The sequence below is a fragment of the Schistocerca gregaria genome, chromosome 1 (genome assembly GCF_023897955.1).
Source record: "Schistocerca gregaria isolate iqSchGreg1 chromosome 1, iqSchGreg1.2, whole genome shotgun sequence".
Lineage (NCBI taxonomy): Eukaryota > Metazoa > Arthropoda > Insecta > Orthoptera > Acrididae > Schistocerca > Schistocerca gregaria.
The window spans coordinates 529,495,999-529,511,131 of NC_064920.1; the positions used below are offsets into that span (position 1 = coordinate 529,495,999).

Here is a 15,133-nt window from a genome sequence, read left to right on the forward strand (position 1 = left end):
TTGCAGTGCCCTACATATCTGCTGTAGAGAGTACACGTTGGCTTCAAAAACTGTTGAAGCTTAGAAGCTCGCTCTTCAGATTTCCCTCGTCAGCAATTACGTGGTCTGAGTACACTCATCGTCTGCGAAGGATGGTGGCAGGTATTTGCACGTGAATGTAAATCCGTATGGGTCGGTTTCCAATGTACTGCATGTCCCAAAGTGCCATCATCTTTGCGTCGTACCAAAACGTCCGAAAATGGAAGGCAACTATCTCTTTTAATTTTGTCTCTGGATGGAATTCAGATTATTTAAAAATTCTTTTAATTTATTTTCACCATGGGGCCACACTAAAAACGTACGATCAACATACCTCAAACACTGTGGGCTTGCTCCTCGAAGTCCTACGAAAGTGCTGGAAAAATCAGTCACCTCGGCTCCTTCTGAAGACGGCTGGACGGTATGCAGCCGAAATCTTAGAAGAAGTGAAATTTATGCGTCTTTATTAGAAGTGAAATTTATGTAACAATCATTGCGGCGCGAAAATATGAAGATGCGCGCTGTTTATATTGTCTTCATGACACGAATGTTCTGCGATTGCCACATCACAACTATATGTTCTCATTTCGTGCTTTGAATAAGTTAAGAGTGGCTTTCTGTTCGCCCGAACACAAATATTCACCTAGCTTCTTTGGTGACCACCTTGCCTGTGATGACCATTTTTACTCTCGCTGTGACTAACTGTGACGCTCTTGAAATGACCGGCTCTATAACATCGTAGTCGAAAAATGTAAATATTTACTCACAATCCCTTCCTTTACGGAAGGCCATTGACTTGATAGGGGAAACAGGCAACTACAGTACACGAGTCACTGCCCTCAACATTGCAGATTAAAACCCGCACGTACTTTCGCTGCTATGCTTTGTTAACACAGCGTGAACATGACAAAGCGCTAATGAAGTGAAAGGAGACGGCCCTACGCAGATCTGGCGAGCTGATCTGTCAAGGGTGGGTTGAACAAACCCACTAAGCGTTGCGCGGAGCGATGGGATAAGACACCCAAATATGAAATGGAATGTTTTACATCCTCCTCCACAGAATCCTATTTTCGCGGTACTGCATCATAATCTTCACATTACATCCGACCAACAGAAAAAATATGACATCTTAACAGAACTAGGATGACTTTATTAGACTGCAAGTGCGGAATGTTATGTCTAAATTTCTGTATCCCAGTTTATAGCGACAGGAATGCCCTGTACGTTGAGAAACATAAAAAATGAAGATCACCTCTGCTGCTAAGCTAAAAGACTTGAATAATGCCCAATACTAACAGAATTCGAGAAACGAATTTGAAAATTATCTGAGTGATTTGCTACGATTCAATTTTTTCAAGCTGTATTCCTTTCCTTTGTGGTTTGTCTATGGACTAAAGTGCATAATACGCTACAATGCACTGATGATCACTGTTAAATACTACAGAGAAATCTGTTGTGTTCATTCGTGCAGCACCTTTGTCACGTGCAAAATAAAACGTCAAAGATTCTCTATATCGCTGAACTGACCAAATGACGCAAAATTCCTTACGAAATCCATCAGGGTTATTAGTACAATACTCTATTCTGCAAGACTCTGATCCTGGTTCACGATTTCCAGAGCTTTAAGTAGCAAATTATTAGAATTTACAAGGCGACGTAATAACCTAAATAAAAAACAAAATATGGTTATTTCGTCGTATCTGAACAACTGATGGCAGTACGAGAACCAACCAGTACACTGTTACTTCGCTCGAGCTATATTACCGCTGCAGGGGCTTCAAAACGCAGAAATGTTTCCGCGTCACATTCTACTTCGCCCCTTCACGCACGTTCCGAATGATCACGAAGAAGTGGAACAAGCCAGAAGGCAATGACTAGTGAAGTTCCATAAAAAGCTTGAAACTTCCTTAAACACCCATGAACTTTTGTGAGTCGTTCTACGAAAACCCTGCCCATGCATATCTGCCCATGCATATCTGCCCATGCATATCTGCCCATGCATATCTGCCCATGCATATCTGCCCATGCATATCTGCCCATGCATATCTCTCCAGTGAGGTCCACTAAGATAAATAGTGTCGTCCAAATACACCCACCCAGGTTTTCTTCCGTTAACTGAGCACAATGAACCTTAACTGATGCAATAGAACGTAACTAGGAGAAAACAGAAAAAGTACAGACGTACCACGTACTTTTTTCCTACATAAGATTAAGACAGCTAGAGAACCGGAACGAGTAACTCAATCAAGAGTAACACAGTAAAAAACAAACTAGAAGATGCATATAAACGTAGCAATGAAACCGCAGAACTGACAACCATCTTCGAAAACTCTAGAAAATGTCGGAAGACTGAAAAACAGTTTCTCACTCCGGTATTGACTATGGTAAGGTTATTTTAAAATACAATCTACCTTTGGTTTAAGGTTTTCGTCTTTTGGCAATATCACGACAAAATTAACCAAGACGACATTGAGCGTCTTAACTTTAAACTGAGGACTCTACGTTACAATGAATGATAATTTTACAAAGCTGGTAGACCTAAAGCTGTTGACAGACTATGGGATCTTTATTTTAATAACGTGATTAAAATGTCGCTCCGATGTTCTAGCCTCGGCTCACCGTCAGACTTCCACATATTCTGAGTGGTGAACTCTCCACCCACTGGTAAATGGAAGAAGCGAAAGTGAATGAATAACACGAATATACGTTGGAAAAGTACGCATAAGCCGCCCTGGTGGTTTTGTAAGATTCAAACACACCAGTTAACAATGGTAAACCCACTTTTTTTGAGCTATCACGTCTCAAAAACTGAGGCATACAGCTTACATAAAACAGTCACATTCCCCATTCTCCACAGGCAGTATTCAGACAAAGATAAGAAACATGCGCCTACGAACAAAGAAGGCTACATAATCTACTGCATTGTAATCACACAAGGGCAGCGCACAAATTACGATAGCGTAGCAGCTACACAGTTCAGTCCACGGGAAAGCAGCTTATGATGTTCCAGGAAGCTACGTCCTCTTTTAGTGGTTAATTCCCAGTATGCTCCATCAGTAACATTCTACAGCTTCTTATGATCTTCCTTTCACTCTTTCGACACGTTAACAGAATTTCGCAGGCAACACGGTATGTACGTCTATACTGCGCTATTCTGTCAGAGGGATCATAGTAACACTTCTGACTGTTTCTGAACCGTTCCACTCTCGAATAGCGCATGAGAAAAATTACCAACTAAATTTTTTGTGCGAGCTCTGATTTCCCTTATTACTCGCACTTTTGGCAATCTCTCCCTATGTCGTTGGGAGTAAAAAAAGTATTTTGCATTAGGAGGAGAAAGTTGGTGATTAAAATTTTGTAAAAAGATTTAGACGAACCGAAAAAGGCCTTTGATTCAACGATTACCACACAATTCGCTTATATTCCTGACATTCTTTTCCCTATTTCGCGATAGTACAAAGTTAGCTGCCTCTTTTTTTAACTTTTTCGAAGTCTTTCTTCAGTACGTTCCCATACTGCGCAGCATTAGTCTAGAAGGCGGAAAAGCTTGGTTGGTCTAGGCGGTATATTTCGTAGATTTGTAGCACCTGTGCATTTTGTCAATAAAAATTACTTTGGTTCTCCTTCTTTACATTATTTTCTACGCGGTGGCTCGATTTTTAAGTTTAATGTCTTTGTAATCCCTCAGTATTAGTTGAATCGACAACCTGAAATTTATCTGACTTCTCGTGTACACGGATTTAACGGAATTTTTTAGTACTCATGTGGAGGACCTCACTTTTTACTGTTTAGGGTTAATAATCACTTTTCGCAACGTACAGGCATCTAGTTAATTCCTCCTGCCATACGTTTTGATCTTTAGTAGATGGTACTCGACAGCATCATCTGGCAACACGATACGACAAGTATTAAAGTCAGAAACGTTGTTAGGCATTGTAGCAGTGTAACTCACCCCGAGCAATTTACCTAGAATATATTCAAGCATGAGAGCACTTAGCTATTTCCAAGAAACTTTACACAATTGCACACCTTTTCGAAAATCACTCTGTGACATCCCTCGTGAAATATTGAAAGGAAAGAAGTTCTTTGCTTACGTACTGCGTTTCCGCTGTTCACGCTGCAGAACTTCAGGTCTTGACGTTTTAATATATAACTTTTTTTACTAACTATTCGCAACATATTTTAAGCAGTATCTACATATGCCACTGCATGTTTCCCGCCTTCAGCTGTAAATGTTTTACGTGCTGAACGCCATATATTTAACACTTTAACTGAATAACAATGTAGTATATTTCAAGTTTTTTTATACATGGGAGTTCGATTCTTTGGACAATCGTCGGTGGAGGGGTGGTGATGGTCGTTGTCACCGTTACCGCTCGTCTCCTGAAATGGAGATATCGCTCCTGTTTTGCTCGATGACTTTCCGTCAATTACTACGAACTGTAACCTTCCCGACCGGAGATCACGAATCCAGTGGCACTACTGAGGCAACAGTTCACAGGCACGCAATTCCATTGAGAGTCGCTTGTGCCAACAGTCTCAAAACCGCTCCGGAAATCTAGGAATATAACTTCAGCTTCCTGTCGATAGCATTCATTTCTTTGTGTGTATAAGGAGCACAGTATAAGGGACCGTTATCTGGAAAACGGTAACACGAACATCAATTTCCTGACAAGATTACACGGCAGTGAAAAGCTTAGGAAGTGTGGGTTGCGGTACGCGGGGGAGGGAGGGGGGGGGGGGGGGAAGGGGGGGGGGCGACTGCGGCGGCGGTCTAGCGTTTCTTATACTTAATATACAGGGAGTTGTGTCCACTGCCTACAGGATAAATTATTTAACTAAAGCTATTAATGTCATAAGAATTTCTGAAAGTGAAGATGCGAGCGAGTATAAAACAAGGAAACTGCGATGGTATACAAACAAGACCAGCTGGAACAGCCACATACGAGCGTTGGAAATTTAATAGTGGCAACTATTTATTTACAGCTCGTACGAAATAGATACTTGTTTCAAAGTTTTCCTAACTTTCAAAGTAGTCACCAGAATTGTGTATAACCCCGTTGCCAGCGATGTAGAATTTGTAGGATCCTCTTAGCAGTGTCGGTTGTATTGACAATTCGAACGGCGCGGTCTATTGCCAGACGAATTTGCATCAGTTCTGAAGCAAATGCCGTGAAGTGTTTCCTTCAGTTCAGAAATCGCGTTTAACTCACGAGGGCTTTAATCAGGCGAGTGCAGTAGGTGGTATAGCACTCTGCAGCCCCCATCAGTCAAACAAATCAGCAACAGCTTGCACTGTAGGTGCTTGAGCATTGCCCTGCAAAATGGTCAAGTCCTGCAGAAAGTGTCAACAATTCCATCTCTGAGCTGTTCATTTTTGGAACACAAACTACGGCCACCTGAGAGACATGTGATTAGGTTTTCTGCAGAACCTGACCACCATTTTGCACGACAGTGCTCAAGCACGTACAGTGCAAGCTGTTACTGATTTGTTTGACTGATGGGGCTGCTAAGTACTATAACACCTACTGCTCTCCCCTGACTTAAGCCCTCGTGAGTTCAACTCTGTTTCTAAACTGAAGGAAACCCTCCACGGCACTCGCTTCAGAAGTGATACAAATTCGTCGGGCAATAGGCCGCGCCGCTCGAACTGTGAACACAACTGGCACTGCTAAGGGTATCCTACGACTTCCACATCGCTGGCAACGGGCTATACACAATGCTGATGACTACTTTGAAGGTCAGTAAAACTTTGAAAAACCTACCTATTTTGTGCGACCTGTAAATAAATAGTTGGCACTATTGAAGTTCCAACCCTCGTATTTGGCTTACCAGAGCGTCGCAGACGTGTTTCAATATCGGAACTGTTGTTCTTTACGAAGTCGTGTAAAATCTCCAGAAGAACTACCATCTCATTGACCCTTTCTTCTTCCATGTTGATGGCAGGTATAGGAAAATTATCTGCCTGTGGTAGGTAAAAATAGTCATTTGTCTTTCAATTTCAATGATGTAGGTAGAAAGCATGGAATATTTTTACACCAGGAAGTACAGCCTAACGAAGAACTTTATTTCAGCTAAAAGATAAGTTTTTCCAAGAAATCTGGCTAGATTCTTTTGCTTTCTCACACCCCACGTGACATCTATGGTAATGGCGAAGCTTAGGCCAGTCGCACCCGATCTCTGGCAGGAACAGACACGTTCTCACAGTCTGTGAGTGGAAGGGGAAGACACCTTCAAACAACGGTAAGAGAAGAATTGTGCACCATAATTTGACTTATTCTGCTTGAAAATGACGTACATGATTAACACTCATATGGTAATAGTCGACCTTAAGGTTTTTGACCTTAAGCTTCTCTTTGATCTGTTGTTCAACGTGCTTGTGCAGAATCCTCTAATATATTTTCAGATAGAATATAATAAATTTTGTTGAGGCCGAGAAACTTGTGTGTACGAATCAGCATGGTTTTAGGAAGAATCGCTCGTGGGAACCGAACTTGCTCTTTTCTCACATGATGTACTCAAACTATGGATGAATGGCAACATGCAGATTCCAGATTTCTAGACTTCCGAAAAGCGTTTGACACTGTGCTCCATTGCAGTTTGTTGAATGTTCGAGTTTATACGGGACAGGTTCATAGATATGGGAGTGGCTTTAAGAGTAATAGCACCCAGTATTTTGTCCTGTATGGCGAGTGTTCATCAGAGATGTGTGATGATTTCTCCTAGGAAGTGTGATAGGACCACTGTTATTCTTTATACACAGAATAATTTGGCGGATGAGATGGGCAGCAATGGTGCTGGTGTACGGTAAGATGTCGAAGTTCAGTGACTGTAGCAGAATACAAGACGACTTAGACAAAATGTCTAGTTGGTTGTGATGAAAGGCAGCTAGCTCTAGATATAGAAAAACCTGAGACTATGAGGAGGAGTAGGGAAAACAAACCCGGAATGTTCGGATACAAGGATACAACATCGTTAGTGTCCTGCTTGACACCGTCACGTAGTTTAAATATTTGGGTGTAACGTTGCAAAATGATATCAAATTGAACGAGCTTGTGAGGGCTGTGAAAGGAAATGCGAATGGTCGACTTCAGTTTATTGTGGGAATACGAAGGAGCGTTCACCTGTAAAGGTGATTGCATAATGGGACGCTAGTGCGACCAATTCTTGAGCACTGCTCGAATGTTTGTTGTCTGTACCAGGTCGGATTGAAGGAAGACGTCGAAGCAATTCAGAGGCGAACTGCTAGATTTGTTACCAGTAGGTACCGGTGACACACAACAAACAAAATTCAGGCTTTAACTTCCAACAAATATTGCCCATGAAAGCTACGTTACAAAATAACTTTAAAAGACGTAAGAAAAACGCTTAAGTGGCTAACCAGCGATGTTATAGATCGCCTGATGAGGGCAGAAGTGCTGAAACAGGCCTGTCGTAATTGAACATAAAAGCTGCTTTTTGGACTTAATTCATAATGTTATGAAGATGCTTCTGGAATTCAGTCGGAAATCGCTGGGGGGAAGGCGACATTCTTTTCGTGGAACACTGCTGAGAAATGTAGAGAACTGGCATTTGAAGCTGACTGCAAAATGTGTGTGTTGCCTTCATAAGGAGCACGAAGATAACATACCAGAAATTAGGGCTCATATTTGCGAGTGGAACAGGAAAGGAAATGACTAGTTGTGGTTCGAGATGCCCTCCGCCATGCGCCGTAAGGCGGATTGTTGAATATCTATGTAAATTTAGTGTGAACATACGATGCTAATATTAAGAACCCTAATAGAGTCTAGCAGGTGATTTACTTCAAACCAGACATCTTCCAGAGTTTGTCCTGTTAACGTACTTCGTGTTTCGTCCACATTGTTTAATATTTTGTAAGCAATTGTTATGTGAATATAGAAATACGGTGCTTCACATTACTTCTTTGAAGGCAAATATGTAATTACTATTTGGAAACTCGCTCTATTCAACTTTAGCATTTAATGTGTAAAGACTAAACAACGTTCTCAGCTGAAGAGCGCAAGCCTGAAACCGGTGGTTTTTTTAAAGAAACCTCTTCGGATGTGGCTGGTAGTAGATTTTCTTCAAGAGTATCCTTTAGTGTGAGGCGTTTCCTATTTGTTAAATATGCGTATGTTAAGAATTTTGCAATTCGTAGGGCGCGCTCAAGTCATAATATTTGAGTACTTATTTGGCGACCTTCTGACTGGGACAGTATATTTCGTTTTTAGGGGGCTGGTGACCGTATTATTAATTATCCAGTTACTGATAAACGAAACAGCGTCGGCACCAGAAACAATTCCAGCCATAACATGATACGCAGAAATAACATTAAACAGGGGAACCCTGAGAAGCTTTCGCACTTTTATGGTTTCAAATAATGACTATATTTGCAATAAGTGTAGTCGTTGGCATAAGGTTAGTTGTGGGAACGTCACCTTCTTCCCTGAGGTTGTGTGCGCTACAGCCAACCCGTTAGAGCGACGCTTCTTGGTAGAAACCAACATTTTCCGTGGCATCGGAAACTTCGTTTACTGTTTATGACAGTAGTATTTACACCGTGAATGTGAATAATTAATGAGCAAATACAAACACAAAATAAAAGTAAAGGAATGTAATTTATGTAAATTACATGGTGATCACTGCTTTCAGGTGTAGCAGGACAAAGAGAAATCAGCGGCGATGAGCGAAAATATATACCAGACCGGGATTCGAACCCGGGTTATCCTGCTTACCAGGCAGGCGCGGTAACCACTGCGCCATCCGGGACAGAGCGTTATCGCAACTGTACGGACTAGCTTGACACGCCTCAAGGCCGATCCACACTCCTATCTATGCCACCTACCCGCAGCCCCTGTTCATCATACTCCCTCCCGTTCGCTACTTAATGTCCCGCTGCAGCTGCTAGTGATCCCTTGAATTTACATATAGTGCCTCGCAATTTCTGCATCTACATGGAGCCTGTTCTTTCGATGGAACAGACACTGCGCAGTAAAATAAATGTAATTTACTCCTCGTGACAGTATTTGACTGTCACCAATGGCTTGTAAATTCTAACTTTCGGTCGTAATATTTACATTTTAGGAGAAGTTCAATAACAAATACGAATATCAAACACAAAGAAGTAAATAAAAGCGAAACGTATAGGCTAGAACGTAGGGTTTGCTTCTTACCCAATGTATTACTAAGGCCACAATAACCTGTGAACTGTATTGAGATTTTAATTGTACGTCGTGTTTTATGTAAGCACGTTAGGCCCTAGCAGCAACAGATGACTCACAATTCAAGCCGACAATGACAAATATTTGTCGTTTCGGGAAGTATATTAGTTTAGAAAAGTCAACTTGTACGATGTACAGAGAGAATGGTCTACCGCAGTTACTACCACATACAAACCATCCACTTAAGTACTTTAAAAGATATCATATGGTATTTGTAACAAGGTAATATAAAAAAGGAGTCTTACTCGTGATTAATAATTTAGCTTCTCAGAATGTACGTTTGAAGCTGGGCATGCATGATGCCGTTTTGCCTATGATGTGTCTCTGGTGTTAAAATTTTTCACAGATAGGTAGTTTTAGCGCAAAATCGATATGAAAGTCAGAAACCAGTTAAAAATCTTCCTAGCGATCCTCCACATTTATGCATGTGCGACTGATACGTGTTGAGAAAAAATGGTGTTAACTTGAGAAATTACATACAGAATTATTAAAATTGCAATGAACGTTTGAGTGATGGATGAGCGCTTACGGTAATTGACAACAGTAAGCCGATGAAGTTCCCCATTTCGATTCGGCCTGTTTCGAAAACTATGTCTTCTTATCGATCTTTCAGGCGGTCTCTTCGTTAACCGATTTGAGCTAAAAGAGGGCACGTTACAGATTGTGCTAATAGGTTTTACTTCCTGCGAAATATATTGGCTATCCCAGGAGAAAAGGTCATTATTCAGGGATATGACAGGAACAATCAGTTTAAGCGGAAATGTCTTTGATTCATGGCCTTTAAAATGCATACCTTAAGAGCTATGAGCACTTGTTCGTCCTCGCTACAGTGAAGCAGCTCTTCTCCTGAGGAAGTGCTCACAGCACTTATGGCATGCATTATACCAACGAAGTTTACTCGACGTTTTTGCCTAGAATGACCGTCTCTGACAATCCTGAATTTTCACCCTTCTTCCTGGGGCTGTATATATTATCTCACTGAGAGGCTCGTCAATGATTCGCCAGCGCAAACAGTGGACCAGTGGGTTGTCGGTGGACACGCAGCGGGCGTTCCCTGAACTGCCCTGCAAGCGCGGCCGTGCCGGACTTCCCACAGGAAGCGCCGTGCACACCAACCTGCTGCCTCAGCTTGCGAGCCGTGAGAAACGGACGCGCCCGACTAAGTAAGCGGGTGCGGCGCTAACTGTACCGCTAAACCTAGGCCGTGGCTTGGCACGCCAGACTCACGACTTTCTCGACTGCACAGTGCTTTCCGGTAGCAACGCTAACGTCCCAGTGGCAACTGCATCAATGCATCTGCTAAAGCACTAAAAATCTAGCATCATTTGAGATTGATTGACCTAGTCATGCTTGTAACCTTCCCATACCACTCGACACAAAGAAATTCTCGCAATCCGTTTGAAATAATGTAGAGTGGACCAAAGGAAACTTTGTAAAGCGCTCCACACACGACCGTCGGATAGCAGCGATCGGTCGCAGGTCGCTGTAATCGGTCGATCGCCTCCATCCCCAAGCCGCGCACGGGTGATTTGCCAAGCAATTTCAAGAAGTACTATACTACGAGTGGCACGGTATCGAGAATTTCTGCCGTAGACCATGAAACTATGTTTAGCAGCAGTGGCAATTTATCTCGGTATCTCCACTTACACTCTAAATAAAAATAAAATAAAAGAACGCCAATTTTAATATTATGTATTAAATTTGTTTTCAAACTTTCTTGGGAACTGTACGTTAGTTTAGGAATTTACACTGAAGAGCCGAAGGAACTGGTATACCTGTCTAATATAGAGTAAAGCCCCCGCGAGCACGCAGAAGTGCCGTAACACGACGTGGCAAGGGCTTTATTAATGTATGAAGTACTTCTGCGGGGAACTGACACCGTGAATGCTGCAGGGCTGTCCATAAATCCTGCAGAGTGCGAGGGGGTGGCGATCTCTTCCGAACAGCGGAAGTGTTTTAACTCCGAAAAGTTTTCCTGGAGCCACTCTGTACCAATTCTGGACGTGTGGTGTATCGCATTATCCTACTGGAATGTCCCAAGTCCCTCGGAATGCAAAATGGACATGAATGGATGAAGGTAATTAGACAGGATGCTTACGTACGTGTAAGCTGTCAGAGTCTTATCTAGACGTATCAGCGGTCCCATATTACACCAACTGCACACGCCCCACACCATTACAGAGCCTCCACCAGCTTGAACAGTCCCCTGCTGACATGCAGGATCCATGAAGTTGTCGCCATACCCGCACACGTCCGCGTCCATTAGCTCGATACAGTTTGAAACGAGACTCGTCTAACGGGGCAACATATTTCCAGTCATCAACAGTACAATGTCTGTGTTGACGGCCCCAGGAGTGGCGTAAAGCGTGTCTTGCAGTCATCAAGGGTACACGAGTGGGTCCTCGGTTCCGAAAGCCCATATAGATGGGGTTTGGTTGAATGGTTCGCATGCTGACACTTGTTGATGGCCCAGCATTCAAATCTGCAGCAGTTTGTGGAATGGTTGCATTCCTGTCACGCTGAATGATTCTTTTCAGTTGTCGTTGGTCTTTCTTGCACGATCGTTTTCCGACCGCAGCGATATGAGACATTTTATGTTTTACCGGGTTCCTGGCACTCACAATACACTGGTGAAATGATCGTACGGGAAAATTCCCACTACATCGCTACCTCTGAGACGCTGAGTCTCATCTTTCGCTCGCCGAGTGAACACGTTCAAACTCACCTAAATCTTCATAACCTGCCATTTTAGCGTCATTAACGGATCTAACAACTGTGCCAGACACTGTCATATAGGCGTTGCCGACTGCAGAGCCGTATACGGCATGTTTACGTATCTCCGTATACGAATACACATGCCTGTACCAGTTTCTTTGGCACTTCAGCGTATTTTTCACTGACAGCCAGTACGTTGCTACGTCTCTCCAGTGTGCCAACACAATTCTTTTTCACCGTTAGTCCTCAACGCCTTTTTCATTCATTCATTCGTCTTATAGAATAGATGCGGTTATGCACTCCATTTGTTTCGCAGTCTTTGTGTGTGTACTGAAGTGTTCAACAGCAACATTGCTGATTAGGTTAACTTGCTATAGATTGTGCGAAGAAGAGTTACATTATATAAAATGCGAAGGACCTTTAGTACAGCTGTATAGTAGTTGTACTTGAACATACCAATGAAAATGTGCCCCTCAGTATGACGGTACATCATTTTCCTTAGAATTAAAAACTTTAATAATGTATGTAATTTTCTGATAACTCAAAAATCTGATCGAGCCCAGTGTATCTTTATTATTACTATGAACCTCCCATCTGTTCTTCTTCTGTAGCACAAGATTCACAATGCTGAACAGTGCAACATTGACATCTTCCAATGTTGTAATATTTTTATTGCTTCTTAAGACAACAACAACTAGCTTTGACTTCTTCTCAGTGGTTCGTGGTCCTTTAACAACTATAAATTCTACCGCGAAGTTCTGGCGCAGCGTAGGGGAATCTAAATGAAACAAAATAGACAACATGTGTTTGACAACTACGTACACGAGTTAAAGTCATGTTGCCGCCCAGCCAAACGTCGTATGCGATTCGTTAGATTGCACGAGAATTCCAAGTAATCAGCGATCGATTTCTGCGATTTGGTCTCCCACGTATGATATCTCGACAGATCGCAGGACCTGCGAGAGATCGCTACGATCCGTTGTTGTTGTCTATGTGGCCGCCAGGGCGGTTGCTGTTCGGTGTGAACCGCTTCACTCAATTGACTACCGGAGACAATACCAGTATAGTGCCATGGCGCTCTATTCCTACATCGAAACTAGTCTATTTCAAGTGGTCATTTTCGTTTACAAGTCAGTGTCAAATTTGCGTGTTTTGTGAGAGCTGATTGTCCTGCAGTCTGGCATCTGAACGGTGTAGTTGAGGTGATGTGGGACTATCCTTTCTACGAAAAGTCCAAATATATCACAATTTAGGAAGTTCTAATCAAACCAAGTTGTAAATTCTTTACACTCCTGAGGATTTAAGCGTTTGGGGATGTATCGTCCATACATTTCAGAACACATACATAAAAAAACGTTATTGCCAACACAGACAATATTTAGAACTTAGTAAATGTCTGTGTTTTATCTTTTTTCATTTTTGTGCCGAATAAAATTGAAAGTTATTTTTGTCGTCAAATGATTGACTTTTCACTGTTGAAGTGATTTTCATTAAAACACGATGATCTAGCTATTTATGCGTCTTTTGTCTATACAATCTATATGCGGGTACGTTTCTTGCTTCCGATATTTCGTTTCCTAGAGGACAACTTTCGTAGAAAAAAAAAAAATTCAATACCTTGTTTAAGTGTTGGCACACGCGACATAGTCTATTTATTCAGCGTATGCGCACTGTGTAGCATGCTCTAAAATTTGGAACTCCATTTACGGCACAATCGCATAGATTATTGACTGAGATACACACTCCTCTGCCGTGGTTGGTCGTTGATTCACAAGCAGCCGTGTATAAGCATATATTTGGAGTTGTCTAGTTTGGCCAGTAAGTCGCTCGTGTCAAAAGGGCTTAACCTTAAGCGCATTCATTAACTTGTTTCGCGACGGTAGAGACGTTTCGCAAGTGCAAATTACTACCAACATTTCTAAGAATACGACTAATTCATAATTTATAGGTAACCAATTTATTAATTTCTCTCCGGAGATGGCGCCAAACGTAATAGCCTAGCTCCAAGGTGCTTGATAATGAGTGCACAAGAACAGTAGTATGAGTGACGATACACTTGACAGTGTTTAGAGCAAATCAGTGACATGATCCCGACAAATGCCTGTTTTTCATAAATCGTGGTCGTAAAGACATTGAACAGACACCGTGGCTACACACAAGCGCACAGTTAGGAACTTTTGCAATTGTAGCACGTGCGATCGACAGATACGAAACCACCTCGATAGGTAGTCTGATTTCGTAATTACAGCAGAGGTCTGAATCAGAATGATCAGGTGGGCAGTCGAATCCAAGTAGTCCTCCATACGAAGGCGGCCTCCTAACAGCTGTACTAACTCATCCAACTTTAGTCGTTCGACGCTTTCTGACAATTCTATATTTAATGTTTGACAGTGCGTCGCTGTTTCAACGCTGGTCTACCTTGCTGCTTTCTGCTCAGAATGCACAAGTTAAAATCTTTGTTTCATCGCTGAAGAAATCATCCTGAACAATACAGTCAAGGACTGTTTTAGTAAGTTATTAGTTTGTCCAGCTGAAACGAAGAAAAAGACATACCCCATGCTCAAAAAATGCCCCCAGGTGATCACTGTACTAACCTGTTTTCACATCTAACGACGGCAGCGCTGTAGGTGGAGATTTTGTAATGAAAATATTTTTACTTTGCATATTTGTGTTCACAGTACAACTGCTTTGATACACTATCAACAGCAGGTACAAAGCACGGTTCTCTAGTCAGCGATAGGTGAAAAAATAGTTTTTTCTTTAGAAGAGGCGTCGACATAATACTACTGTTCCCGCAGAAGATCATTGTCTTTGGAGGAAATGTCTGCCGCCTTCGACTGGTCAGAATGTGCACAGTTGAAGGGAAAGCCGAGGAGAAAATGGCGCGTAGTAGCAAGTTTTCCATGTTGTCTCTCTTACGTTGTTTCTTTGAAGTAATTTCTTCTTAAATCTATATATACAGTCTTTTTGCGGGAGACGACTGAAGCAGAAATTAAGTTTATAAAGGCTCGACCATGCGAAGCGAAGTAAATTGTTCAGACTCCAAGCTTAACATAGCATTCGAAGAACATGAGTGCCAGGGAGGAAAAGGCAACTGAAGTATAATGGCTGTGCTCCGGAAGTGCCTTCAATGGCATTCCTATTTTCAGAAGGTACTAAAACCAGAAAATCTGTGTAAA

General features: G+C 42.1%; 1 protein-coding gene and 1 non-coding gene across 5 annotated transcripts in view; both read right to left on the bottom strand.

Annotated features, from left to right (window-relative positions):
* The window catches only part of LOC126355045 (cerebellar degeneration-related protein 2), a 382,561-nt gene that overhangs the window by 50,830 nt on the left and 316,598 nt on the right, over positions 1 to 15,133 (bottom strand). The gene's annotated exons all lie outside the window — the stretch shown is intronic.
* On the bottom strand, positions 8,715 to 8,787 carry Trnat-ggu (transfer RNA threonine (anticodon GGU)). The gene has a single exon. It is a non-coding gene; the product is annotated as a tRNA-Thr (tRNA).